At 55.0% G+C, this 13,821-nt stretch overlaps 1 protein-coding gene across 4 annotated transcripts in view; it reads right to left on the bottom strand.

The window, feature by feature from the left end:
• The window catches only part of LRRN2 (leucine rich repeat neuronal 2), a 71,542-nt gene extending 58,502 nt beyond the window's left edge, over positions 1-13,040 (bottom strand). For all 4 annotated transcript variants that reach the window (XM_058275039.2, XM_058275037.2, XM_058275038.2 and 1 more), the window contains exon 1: positions 12,618-13,040. The gene's annotated coding sequence lies outside the window, so the exon portion shown is untranslated. The remainder of the gene's footprint in view (positions 1-12,617) is intronic.
• Between the last annotated feature and the right edge of the window lie 781 nt (positions 13,041-13,821).

Below are 13,821 nucleotides of genomic sequence, written 5' to 3' on the forward strand. Positions count from 1 at the left end.
TCTCTGGGAAGTAGGAGGTGAGGTCCTCAGCTAAGAGTGTGGATGTAGGTGGAGAGGATCGAGGCTTGGGGGAGAAGGTGTGAAACAGTCACCGTAGAGAGTCAGGAGATAACCAGAGGAATGTGGTAGGAATACTAGGCAGTTTTGAAGACTATGTTGAGAATGCAGATGGCAAATTTGTGAAGATACCATTTACCTTTTTTGGTATATTTTCCAGCAGGTTCAGCTGCCTGGATGCAGGCAGAAAGGAGCAGATAGAATGATTAATCCAGAACTGGGACTTGGTCAAACTGGGGCAATAAAAAGACAGAGGGTCAAGAGAATTGAGGATACTGGCTAAGGAGAGTTTTTAAAATGATGGACTACAGGATCTATCTGGACTTGGAAAGAAAAGGCAAAGAAAGGTAATGGTGGGCAAGAAAGAAAAGGTGCCAATGGACTGGAGATCCCACTGAGGTGGAAAAATGGTTGCAGGGGAGTGGTTGGACAGGCAAACTGGTAAGTGACCAGAAAGCAGGGTATACTATTAGGTGACTTTTAGGTAATGGCAAGATCTGGGGTGTGACCTTTGGAGTGACTGGTTGAAGTGGGGAAGCCAGTGAAGGAGGTGACAGGCCAAGAACTATATCCAGTTGTCCATATAATCATTGATCTCATCCAGGATGGATGGAGGAGTTGGACAAGGGTGAATGTCTATGGGCAGATGCCAAAGGCTTCACCGAATGAAGATGGTGGCTGGTGATGAGGGAGAGGAAGACATTCAGCCTTATTTTATGAGATTTGATCTCTTAGACAGATCACATTCCCCTGCACCTACAATACACTATCCAGGGTAAGAGGTCAGAAAAGAAAGGAAAAGGAGGAGTCTTGAGAAGAAGTAATGGACATAGCACAGAGCCAGAAGGTAGGGGCTTTATATCTAGTCCTGATTGCACCAACCTACAGTGTGACCTTGGACCTCAGGTTTCTCATAAATAAAAGAGGTTAGGGAGATTGGCTAAGCTAAAGCTCCCCAACCGATTTAAGGAAGCTCTGATTGGGTTACAGGTGCGCTGAGATAATGACCGCCGCCCCCCCCTTAGCCCTTGGACCAGCCAGAGCCCCTGAGTCATTTACTTGCCCATGTGTGCTATGTATGAGTGAATGAAAAAGGTGGGGAAGCAGTGGGCCAGACACTTGCCGGGACCCCAGCCATCTCTGTCATGCCTTCTTGGAGGAGGCTGCAGGGAGGATGACAGAAGAACAGACAGATTCCTACTGCAGGCAGAAGTCCATCTGCCAGCAGAGATGGAAGCCAAGTTTTCTCTGCCCCTCTTGCCTCTCCTATCCCTCTCTGCACTGGCAGAGAGCCGTCATCTTGCTGATGCTCAGGTGAGGGCAGGCACATCTGCTCCCCTTCCTGGTGTAAGGACGGTCACTGTGCCCCACCCCCCAAAGCCTCAGGAGCAGCTTGTGAAAATGGAGGGGTGAGATCTTCTCCTCCGCCAGCTCCACCATCCACCTTCCAGTTCTAAAAACAGACTCACCATTTCTGAGGAGACAGTGGCATGTCTCACTACACCCAAAGCCTTCATAACACAGGTCTTTCTCTTGGGCCAGCCACTTCTCAGAAATCCCCTTATACCTAAGATCCACTTTCATGGCTAACCTTGGGCCACCCTCCCCCTCTGTCAGTTATTATATGCAAAGGAGATGTGGAATCAACCTCATTTCACTCTCATTGTAAAATATCAGGAAAGACCCAGCACCTGGACTAGAACTCTGCACACAGCAGATCTCAATAAGTAGATATTTTTTTAAAAATACATATTTTTAAAAAGCCTGTGAAGTCCACCAGAATTTTAAAAATGATTGATCACATTGCTCCTGTTTATTGGGTAGGTAATTAAACGATTACTTTAAAAATTCCTTTAATAATTACTGATGCCAAGCATTTTACAGCGCAGGCTGGTTTCATTTTCACAACTTTGAGAGATGGGCACGTTAACTCCATTTTACGGATAGGCTCAGAGAGAGGTTGAGAGACTTGCTCAAGGTCACCGAGCTGGTAAGCAGTGGTCACAGGATTCCAAATGCCTCCAACTTTAAAGACTGCGCTCTTTCCAGCACACCAAGCTGCCTCCCACGACTGCATACATGGAGAGAGGAGCCGAGAGAGAAGCAAAAGGGGAGGCAGAGAAGTTTGTGCAGGAAGACGGCAGCTGCAGACGGCCTGAGGCTCCCCACCGCCCTGCCCCGGGGAAGCGGTTTTGAGGTCGGGTCGGGTAAGCTTCGCGGAAGAAAAGTGGAGAGGGGTCAGGCCCTCGATCGCCTCCCCTGCAGACCGCTTGGCTGCTTCACCTCCCCTGCTGTTCCCCCACGCCCGCAGCGTGCATCTCACTCCGTGCTGCTCTGCTTGGTTCTCTGAGCAAAGGAGAGGCCAGGAAGCCGCAAGGACCGGTCCTCTGGATCCCCCGCCTCCACCCCCGCCCCCACCCCCGCCCCACGAGGAAGGGGCGCCCCCGGCCGGGAGGGAGGCAGTTGGGAGGGTGAGGAGACGCGGAGGGGTCCGACCTGCCCGAGAGGAACGACGCAGCTGCCAGCCCCACCCCCCACGCCCTCCAGCCTCTGCCCGAGAGGTGAGCAGCTGTGCTCCACATCTGTCTGTCCATCTGTCTCCCTCACAGAGATGTAGAGAAAGTGGATGCTCTTGTGAGAGGGGAGGTCCCAGATCCAAAGATCCCTTTGGATATGAATCAGCAGAGAACGGCGAGGGCAGGGCAGAAAGAGACGCGTGCCTCTAGCTCCATTCAGAACCCCAGCCCCTCTCCACGGCCAAGGCCCCTTCACTCCCTCTCCCCCTCCCCTCCTCTCCTCACTAGCTCCCCTAGCTCTGCCTGCCAGGCTCCGCAAATTACCACACATGCCAATAAGCCATTAGAAACCAGAACGGGCAAATGTGGGGTTGCCATGGAGACCGGGACCAGGAGCTGGCAGCCCTGGGGGCGGAGCAGTGGCTCAGGTGTGCTGTGTGGAGAGCTGGGAAGGCCAAAACACCTGGCGAGAGAGGAGATGAGGCGCTCTGGGGGCGCTGGTTCCGGGCAGGGCACTGGGCTCGGCCTCCTCCTCGCCCCGCCTCCCCCGCGCCGTCACCTGCCGCTTGTTAGACGTAATAAATGCAGCACAGACTGCAAGCGGGCAGCGCGGTGCAGCCTGAGCCAGTGAGCTGAGGCTCCACCCGGAGGGGGCTGCCGTGTGAAGCCCACCTGGGGACCACCCCATGGTCAAGGAGAGCCGACAGCTCTAAGCAACCTGGGCTGGCTGCCTACAGTTGGGGGAAACTGAGGCCCAGGGAGGGGGTTGGGGGCAGGACCAGAATTCAAGCAGCCCTTTTCCCTCCCCCTCCCTCCCCTCCTCCCTCCCCCTCCCTCCCCTCCTCCCTCCCCTCCTCCCTCCCCCTCCCCCCCTCCTCCCTCCCCTCCCCCCCTCCCCCCCCCCATCCTCTGAGCTGGAACTCACTTTTGCTTCTGCCCAGTGCTTCTCACAGCACCTGGGCCTTAGCGGGTAAAAATATGCACATACATTTGTTGAGAATGGATGACTGGATGAAAGAACGCCAGGAGAGCAACTGGGATTTCTGGCAACACTTGAGCAGGCCCTGGACTGGAAGATCCCTGCAGGCACGACCTTGCTTCCCTTTGCTGCCATCACCCATCCCCATCCCGGCACTGCAGCAGGCACTGAAGGCTTATGAGTTAATAGTCATGAAGTTGAGACACCAGCCTTTCCTCCCACACCCTGGCCTTCAACACTGCAGCTTCCTAGAGCCATCCAGAGGAGCCCCAGATTGCTTATAACAAATGCTAGAAACAGTACCCAAGTTCAGAAAGCACAGCTCTTCCCACCCGCCTCTTAGCACCATTCAATCTTGTCATTTGCAGGGGAGAAAGGCTCTTATTGCCCCTGGGGGAGATGCGGCCTCTGATCCTCCCCCATGCAGCACAACCTTAGCTCTCACCTCTGCCAGACGCCCTCTGCCAACTGTCCTGGTCCCAGTGGGGCTGGATAACAAAACTTACGATAAAGGTGCCTTGGGTATTCATTGCAACGCAACGCTGGTGTTTTATGATCTTATGCAAATTACTCACCCTCTCTCTGCCTTGCTTTTTTCCCTTGGTATAAACCGGCAATGTATTCCCATTCCTACTTCTATCATGTGTCCCGGGGGATGCTGGAAAAGAAATGTGATACAGTAGGAGAAAGCTATTCTTTGGAGGAGCAGCCCTGGGGAAATTGAGGCGGGAAGGAACTAACATTTATTGAGCCTCTACTTTGTAACAGGCACTTTACACAGATTAGTTCATTTAAGATGGTGGTTGAGAACCAAGGATCTGGAGTCAGAAAGATTTGGGGCTGAGTGCTGGCTCTGCTACTGGCTGGCTGTGTATGGCCTTGCCAGGTTACTTAAAGTTTCCCAGTTTCTCCAAGAGTAAAATGGGGAAAATAATATCTACTTCACAGAATTACATGGACTAAATGAGATGGCAGGAAAGCTTTTGGCACATCATAACTCGATAATGTTGGCTCTCGTTATTAACAACCCTGTGGAGTGCCTGGTGCTAGCCTCGGGTTGCCGATGAGGAAACTGAGGCTCAGAGAGGTTAAGTAAAAAGTCCAAGGACACATGGCAAGGGCGGTGGGCTCTAACCCAGTTCTGATTCCCAAGCTCTTGTTCTCTCCCCCAGCTTGTGAGTCAAGGGATTGGAAGCCTCAAGCTGTCCTCAGTCCCTGTGTCTTTGAGGTGGTTGTGCCAGGAGCCTCTGGGATACAGCTGGTGGCCCCCCTTCCCAGGCTCCATAGGAGTGGGGAGGAAGCTGCCCTTCGGTGGCGCTGTGCCTGTGTCACTCTGGGTTCCTGCTCGCTCTGTGGCTGGAGGGGTGGAGGGTGGGGTGTCTCTGGGAGCAGAGTGAACTTCCAGTGGATCCAATCCCGGGCAGCCTCTCTCCAGAGAGATGAGGGACTCACCCCTCACGGCGGGGAAGAGGTTTGTTTATTTGGGGGAATTTTCTTTCCAGTTCACCATATATAAAACTAGTTAGAGTGTTATAGGAGTAACCTACCAGGAGCCCTGGCAGTGAGAGGAAGGGAGAGAGAAGCTGGCTGCACACTGGGAATGGAGCCCAAAGGAATTCCAAAGCACTGGGCTCTGGACCTGCCCACGGCCTGCCCATGAGGGCTCGTAGGCCCCAGGTATCACCGGGCCAAGGGGAGGGGGTGGCGGGCAACGTATTAAGAGAGTGCAGAGATAGGAATGCAACCAGAGAGCTGGAAATGGGGCCTTGTCCAAGCGGGAAGTCTCCAAGGAACAGAGACCGACAGGCCCTGGGAAGGAGAGGGCAAGACTGGATGATGGATTTTCATTCTCCAAAGGCTTGTTCAGCTCATCCTCTGAGAATATAAAGGGGAAACAAGAAACTCAGCCTGAGGGGAGCAACAGCTCCAGAGACAAAAATCCTTGCTCCTCATCCCACCTGTGCACCCTCCAGTCCAGTCCCCTCGCCCCCTGCCCCTCCCCACACCTCCACCATGCCCTGGCCTGAGGGCCCTCCCCTGGGCAGCTCCAAAGCCCAGCCCGTTTTCCAGGCCCAGCTCAGCCGCACCTCCTGAGGAAGCGTTCCCTGTGTACTCCCACACAGCGCTCACAGTTCTGATAACATTTATAGTCTAAATCACACAGTTTAGCACTTGGTTCTAAATACTGTCTGGTATTATTCCCTCATTATTTCTTTCGAGTACATGTTTGGTTGCCCGGATGATCTGTAGATTTTCTTGCCAGTGAAGACTATGCCTGATCTTATATTGTTCTCCTCCACCTCACACCCCACGCTGCCTAGGACAGTGCTCAAAAATATTAAAAATTAAAAACAAACAATGGAAACGAAAAACAAAACTGGTGTGTCAGTCAGTCCTGATTGGTAAAACAGCTTCAACGGCTGGAGGATCCAATCAGACGAGGGAACTTTCTGACTAGCCTCGTGGCAGTGGAAGGGATGGCCAAAACCCTGGGTCCTTAAATGTCAGACCATGTCACCTCCTCTGCTCTAAACCCTTCGAAGGCTCCCATCTTCCCCAGAGAAGAACCCAACTCCTGCTCCCAGCACCAGGGCTCCGGGGGCCTGGCCTTGCCCCCTGACCTCACCTCCTGGTGTTCTCCCCACTCACTCCACTCCCACCATTCCAGCATGCCCCTGCCTCAGAGCCTTGCACCTGCTGTTCCTTCTCCCGGAAACGCCCTCACCCCCCTTGCTGCCACCTCCCCTTACGCATGCGAGTCACCTCCTCAGCGAGGCCTTCCCCGGGCCTCCCTATGCAAGTGACCTCCCAGCACCCTCTCTTCCATCCCCCTTCCTTCCTGTATTTAGCTCCTTAGCCCTTGCCACTCTCTAATATACTACTTATTTTACAAACTTAGTTTACTTATTGTCATTACCCTTGGACAATAAACATAAGCTCCCTAAGCACAGGTTTCTGACTGTTCACTGCTCTCTACACCCCTGATGCCTGCCCTGACTGCTGAACACAGGGTGACTCCAGGCCCACCCAGCACCCACGGTGGCTGAGCCTCAGCTGTGCTCAGAGATGGGAGATGAATCATCCAGTAGGTCCCTCTAGATGTGGGTTCTTCCATTCTGCGCCCGGGCCCACCCCTGGGCAGCTCCTTGGGAAGCTCAGTGGCCCGAGGCTGTCTGAGCCCAGGTCACCTTCACCCCACTGGATGGTCTGTTCAAAAGTAAAGCTGGGAAGGAGGGGGGAAGGGGTGGGGGAGAGGCTGCCAGGCAAAGGAAAACGTCAGGTTGTCCAATTCCCCTGCCCGGGTTTTCAGTCCTGCCCGCCCGCCATTCCCTCTCTTGCACACCAACACCTCTGCCTCACCCCAGGCCAAAGGCAGACATTTCCTCCACCCATCTCTGAGCAAGCATTTGTATACACTTTTCAGAGGATCATAATCTTTCCTGCCAGATGCCCTTTCTCTCTTCCTCCTCCCCCCCCCCCAAAGGGTCAGATCAGACCCATTTTTCCTGGGGCACTGGGCTGACGGCCTAAGTATGGCTGCCCCCCTCCCATACTGTTCTCCCTGAAGGCTCTTACTGGTGAGATGTTTGTAAACATGAGCAATTGCACTTGTTTTTCCAGGACACACAGGCCTGCCTTGTTAGAGACATCTCAGGGCCAGCGCTGGCCCCAGGTCCTCCCCGGCTCCCTCCGCCCAACCTGGGGTCTGTGCCCCACACTCACAGCTCCCTGGTTACCAGTGAGTCTGCCCAGCACTGCTTCCCCTTACTGGTGGGGACTGACCCTTGGGTCCAGCTTCCCTGAGGCACTTAGCCGAGCCAGAAGGAAGCACAGTTGGACCTGCAGGACACGGAGGAAGAGGGTGTCAGGGAGACCCTCTGAAGGTCCCAAAGAGGGGAGTGGCAGCCTCTGGCTTGGATGGAGCTGAGGAGCTTGTTACTGGAAGGAGAGGAGAATGGGCTAGAAGACTCTCAGAGTTCCTTCTAGGCCCTGAGCACCCTGAATTCTGGGGGATTGCTAAGGAGAATCTTAGACTCAGAGGGATGGTGAAATCCACCGCCCTCCCAATTTTTTGTCCTTAGCTACCTCTCCTTGAACAAGACGCTTCACCTCTCTGCACCTCCACTTACTCATGGTTAAATGAGAGGTATATAGTACCACCCTAAGAGGGGTATTTTTGAGGATGTAATGGGATAATGCATGTAAAGCACTTGGCACAGCTCCTGGTACACAGTAAGTACTCAATAAATGCTCGCTGTTGTAATGAGTGTCATTGCAATGTAGAGAGGTGAAAGCTGAGAAACTGTTATTGTGCCGGGAACCCTCTGCTGGCTCTTCATCTTGGGCCACACTTCACGTTCATCCCCGAGCAGCAGGGAAGTTACGAGTGGAAGAAATAACAGAGAGCAACTCCAGACCAAACCTGGTGAAACTCGCCGCCTACACCGCAGCTCCCTCAGACCAAGCTGTCTCCTGGGTCCATGGAAGTGCCAGGAGCCGGAGGACAAGGGCTGGGGCAGTTCCGGATTGGGATCAGAGTCTGCTAGACGATGGCTTCAAATGTTCAGGAGGCCGAGGGTGTGAGCCCCAACCCAGCGGGGATGCACCAGGGCCCCTGCCCAGGGGCTGCCTGCTTCAGGCCAGGGAGCGTGGAGGGGTTCCCGGTGGCCCGCCAGCCCCTTGGGCAGCCTGGCTCCCAGCACTGGAGAAGCAAGAAGCTGAGGTGAGCTGTGTCAACAGTATGCCTGATCTCCATAAAGGCCATTACCTACATAACACAGGCCCTTCTCACACACAGTCCCTGTGCCCCAAACGTCCCTGGCACCAGCCTCCCCAGGCCCACTGCCTCTGCCTGGTTGACCCCTTTTCAAGCCTTGGCCCAAGTATCACATCCTTTGAGAATCCTTTTCAAATCTGCAGACAGAGATAGTTACTTCTTTATCTGTGTGTCCCTATATTGGAGCACTTGTCTCATTATTGTTTATAGGACTGAGGCCCCCATCTAATAACAGTAATAATGATAATAATAATAATAATAGTTACATAGCACTTCTTATATGCCAGGCAATGTTCTAAGCTCATTACATATATCATCTCATTTAATCCACATAACAAGGGACTATTGGTATCCCATTTAGAGATTAGGAAAGCGAAGTTAGATGACTTGCCCCATGCCACTCAGCTAAAAGTGGTAGAGCCTGGATTTGAACCCCAGCGGTGTAGCTCCAGAATCCTAGTGTGACTTCCTTGAAGGAAGAGACAGCATCTGATTTCTTCCTCTGTTCCTAGCTCCTAAGTCAGGGAAGAACACGTAGTAGGTGCTTAGAAAAGACAAGGCTGGCTGATTGAATAAACACATGCCTGAAGGAGGCTAGCTTGGTAAAAACGTTAGCCTCTGAGCTTTAGGCCAGGAGAGCAGGGCACGCAGGGGAGCAGATGATAAAGGCATCCTTCTGATTTGCCTCTCATCAACCCAACAGCCTGCCCGGATCTTTTTTGCATGCCTCTTGTTTTAAGCTTTTTGTTATTTTGATTTTGTTTTTTCAGTTTCCTTTCTGTCTTTGTCCTTCCTCCCTCTTCTGTTCCTTGGTCACTCTTTCCCTTTCCTGTCCCAGTCCAGTCTCCACCCATTGTCCTTGTCCTTCTCTGCAGTCCTTGCAGGCTCTAAGGCCTCCCACCTCCATTCCTTTCCTTGGAGCTTTCCTAAAGAGGCCAGGCTTACAAGAAAAGGAGGCGGCTGAGGACACAAGTGACATGGACTCATTAGACTGGCCATGGGCCAGTCTACACCCTGAATGAAGACAGCAATTTCCCATCAACTCTACCTGGATACAGGCGATGCAGCGGGAGAGAGGGACTGATGGCTGCTTGCCTACAAATTGTCACAGATCTGTGCAGGATCACAAAGATTCACTGCCCTCCCTACCTCCTCTTTCAGGCTTCTTACTCCTCCAGGAAGTCTTCCCTGGTTACCTGAGATAGCTTATTCATGCAATCATTCAGCAAGTCCTCAGCAGGACCTACTAACTGCCAACTCTGTCCTATGTGAAAACCTGTATTACTGTTCCTGCCCTTGGAAGGCTTCTACTCTAATTTGGGAGACAAGGCACATTCATGGTAAGTGGTTTATTCTCTCTGGGCCTTAGTCACCTCACCTATAAAATGGGTAATAGTGCACACCTTTGAGGATTTTCGTGAGGATTAAATAATTTTTGTAAAGCTCCTAACAGTTTGGCACTTAGTAGGTGTTCAATAATAAATCTGTTTCTTTCCCCCTTCTCAGTTTGAAGCACTAGCCTTCTCATCAGCCCTGGCTGCCCAGATAAATGGTGAAATACAAACTGGTCCATCCCTTCGGGTCTGAAATGTCTCAAGGACAAAACAGCCCTGGTCTGGAAGCTTTGGATTACCTTTGTGCATGATAAGGAGATGGGCCTGCCATGTTAGAATTCATTCGGTGTGATGATGATGATGATAATGATGACAACTCACTAGAATTGTTCACACCCCTTCCTCACCCACTCCCCAAACTGTATCATGGGAAGCCCAGATACAAGTATGGTTCACCCTGACAGGTGGAGATTCATTTATTGCTGAATCCCCAGCTGCTAGAATAGTGACAGACACATAGTAGGTGCTTGATTAACAGCTGTTGAACAAATCCTTTTTTCTTTTATTGCAAAAGCAATGGAGGTATGTGTATGTGGCTCAAGCAGTTGGGGGTCTGCCTAGCACATGGGAGGTCCTGGGTTCGGTTCCCGGTGCCTCCTAAAAAGACGACAAGCAAGACAGCAAGCAGACAGTACAAATGAGGGGAGGGGAAATAAAGAAGATAAATCTTAAAAAAAAAAAAAAGTAATGGATTTTCTTTTCCCTTTCAAATAAAAATATAAGGGTGGGAGGAGCAAAGTGAGTAAATGGCAGGGTACAGGGGATGTGAGGGCCAGGGAAATGCAGCTAGCTGTCAGGCCGGCCCTGGCATCTCTGCAAAGGGGATGCAGCAAAGCGAACTGTGCGTGTTTTCCCACCATCAGGAGGCTGGGGAGCCCGCCGAGCGGCTCACAGGCTGCTCACACGCCCTGCCCGTGCTTTCAGCTGCAGTTTGCAGAGAGGCAAGGAGAAACAGAGGCCTGGGGGGAGGGAGACATCTGGGGGAGAAGAAGAGAAAGGGAGGTAAAGAAATGCTCAAGGAGGAAAGAGAGTGAAGAATGAAGGAGAGAGACCGTGAAGGAAGGAAGCAGAGGGAGGAGAGGAAGAGTGAGAGAGGAAACTGCAGTCCCAGCCTGGGGGCATCTTTCTTAGCAGACCTCTGAGTTTCCACTGGTGCTTGGTGTCTCCCACAGAGGGAGAGGACAGGTTTGGGGGTACTCCTGGCTGGCCAGATCTGGGCAGGTCTCAGACCCTTGAGTCCTGAGGCCTTTACTTCCATCCTTTCCAAACAATGAGGTCCCAATCCCAGGTCCAGGGAAACCTGGACAGGAAGGTGAAGACTGAGTCAGAGCCAGCCCCGGGGAAGGAAGAAGCCTGAGGAGGCTCAGTCCCCAGCTGAGCATTCCATCCTCTCCCCACAAAGGCACCTGGCCAGCAAAGTGGGTCAGGCCACGGCCACCCGGATGTGACTGTTTCCTGATAGCAACGGGGCCCATTAGCAAGCAACCTCAGTGCCCTGTCCACAGCCCTGCCCACCTCATGGCCAGTGCTCTCTTTTGGAGGGACCTTTAAGGAGCAGTGGGCAGTGAGAAGAGACCCTGGCCTTCTCATTCAGGAGAGGATACTGGATCATAGCCCTTCCCAGGCTGGCGGGGAAGCAGGGGTGGAGCCTGCCAGAGGCCTGGGTGCGTGGGGAGACCCAGATGTCCCCTGATGATGGTGACCAGGTCAGCTGGGAGCCGCCCTTACGCCCCTGGCTCAGGGAGGCTGTTCTCTCCACTCTCCCCACCTCCTGGGGTTTCCAGCAGGAGGCCTGCCTGTCCATCTCTAGCAAGCGAGCCCTGGGCTCAGCCCACCCCCTCCCGACCCTGCCAGTTGCCCAATTAGAAGCTGCGTTGGCTTCAACAGATGGGAGCTGCGGCAGCCTGAGGAACACAGCACAAAGCCAGGCTGACATTTTCCTTCCTGTTCCTTTGGTGGGGGAGGAAGGACAGAAACAGATGGGGAGCACAGCAACACCCCTAGAACCCATGCCCAGGTGCAGGTCTCCAGCACCTCGTTAGCTTCTCGGCTCAACCCCAAACGGAGCTCAGTTTCTCCTCACCCAGCAGCTCCCTGCTGGCTGGGTAGCCCGGGCCTATGCCACCCTTTGCCTGCAGGACACACGGGCCACCTGTGGCTGGCCAGCCCATCCTGTCTCCCGGGTGCTGCAGTGGGCGCACAGCTACCCAGCTGCCCCCTCCAGTTTTGGCTTCCAACTAGGAGAGCCCGGAAGTAGAGTCCAGGGCCGGCCCATCCCCCACCCCAAATGTCCCATCCCGGGCTGCGGTCAGAATCCCTGCGGCCGGGGAGGAGCTTGGCTTTCGGCTCCAGATATTTCGGAGGGACACCAAGGCCACCTTATCCCTCCCCACGAAATACCCAAGCACCAAGGAAAGGGAAGTCTCCAAGGCTCAGGAGAGCGCCCACCCAGCTAGTCTGCCCCTGTCACGCCCTCCCTAGCCTCGCTGGCATGTCTCGGCTCCACGGCATCTCCAGGGCCCCGCTCTACCCAGCAACAGTTTGGGGAGGTTCGGCCTATGGAGGCTGATTAAAGCCCGAGACGCTCCCTCCCCCGCCGCCTCCGGTGCAGCCCGTGCAGCCTGCAACCTTCTTTCCATTCTCTAGCTCTTTCCCTCTCCCCTTTCCGCCGCCGCCTCCTCTCAAGTCACTGTCCCTCCCGCAGGCATCTAGCGGAGGGCGCCGCCCGCCCTCCCCTGCAGCCGCCCACCCGGGTCAGGCGGAGCCGCGGGGCCGGTGGGGCAGGAGCCCGGCGCCCCCGCCGTGTTCCCCCGCATCCACGCGAGCGGCGGCGGCGCTAGACCAGCCCTCGCCGCCCGGCCCCGCCGGGGGTCCGCTCAGAACCGCACACTCACCCGGGGGGCGCAGTCCGGCTCCCGGGGCCGCCGCCGTGCACTGCCTCGGCTTCAGCCCGGTCTGGGCTCCCGGAGACTCCTCCGCGCCCTCCCGCCGCGCGCTCCGCCCGCACAGGCTGGGGCAGGGTCGTGCGGCGTCTTCCCCGCGGTGGAGTTTTCCAGGGAGGGGCTCTGGGACGGCGGCACCGGGTGCGGGCGATGGCAGAATAACAATTTCTCGCCTACCCGCTCTCGGCGCCCCCCCCGCGCCCTCGGGCTCCGCGCCGCCCCCCGCGCGTTGGGGCCGGCGGCGGGCGGGAGAGAGCGGGGCGCCCCCTCTGCGGGCCGCTGCCTCTGCGCGCCGCTCCGGGGCCAGCGCACCCGGCAGGCTCCGGCGGCGCCCCCTCCGCGGGTGCCCCTCCTCCTGGCTCCTCGCTCGCCCTCCTCACTCGCTTCTCCGCCGCTCTCCCAACCTTCCCAGCCCACTCCGGTCGCCTCCTTCCAGTCTGCCTGCCACGCCACCCCCCTCCGGTCCCGCTGCCATTTTAACTCCTGAGTGTCCGGAGGCCCCCTCTCCCTAACACGCACGCCCCAGAAGGAGGAGTTGGGTGGGGCCAGATGCTCAGGCTTCAGTATATGGGGCCCGTGTTGTCCTCGTGCCTCCAGCCACAAGGCTTGGCTGAGAGAAGGAGAGGGGGTCAGAGTCTTGATCCAGAAGGACAAGGGAATGGCTCTTCTGATATTGTCCCTGACCCTTCTGCAAAGGCGGGAGGACCGATGGGAAATTCCACAGCTTTTAGAGGCCAGGTGCAGCTGATAGGCACAGCAGGCCGCTCAAGGCCACAGTTTTCCTCTGCATGATGCTACCCTCCCTCCTGGGGTTAACAGAGGACTAAGGAATGCAGGGGGTGGGTTGGAATTTGTCCTTGGGCACAGGTACCTCTCACCCTAAAGTTTGAAGTAGAACACCCCTTTGAGTTCTCATGCTCTTCCAGCACTGCCCCCTGAGCCAGGCAGCTCTGGCATTCTGGAAAAGCCCATCCTGGTCCTTAAAAGAGGATGACAATCTATGTGTAAGGCAAGAACTGGCAGGACCACTTAGGGGCTTGGCTTTGGAGGGTCTTCACCTGCAGGCTGGGGTCACGGAGACCGGGAAAGGAGAGCAGGAGCTGATCCACGCTGAAGGTGGGTGCTGGGCTGCTGCCTGGTGGCTTAGAAAGGCTGG

Source organism: Dasypus novemcinctus, chromosome 13, assembly GCF_030445035.2.
Source record: "Dasypus novemcinctus isolate mDasNov1 chromosome 13, mDasNov1.1.hap2, whole genome shotgun sequence".
Classification (NCBI taxonomy): Eukaryota; Metazoa; Chordata; class Mammalia; order Cingulata; family Dasypodidae; genus Dasypus; species Dasypus novemcinctus.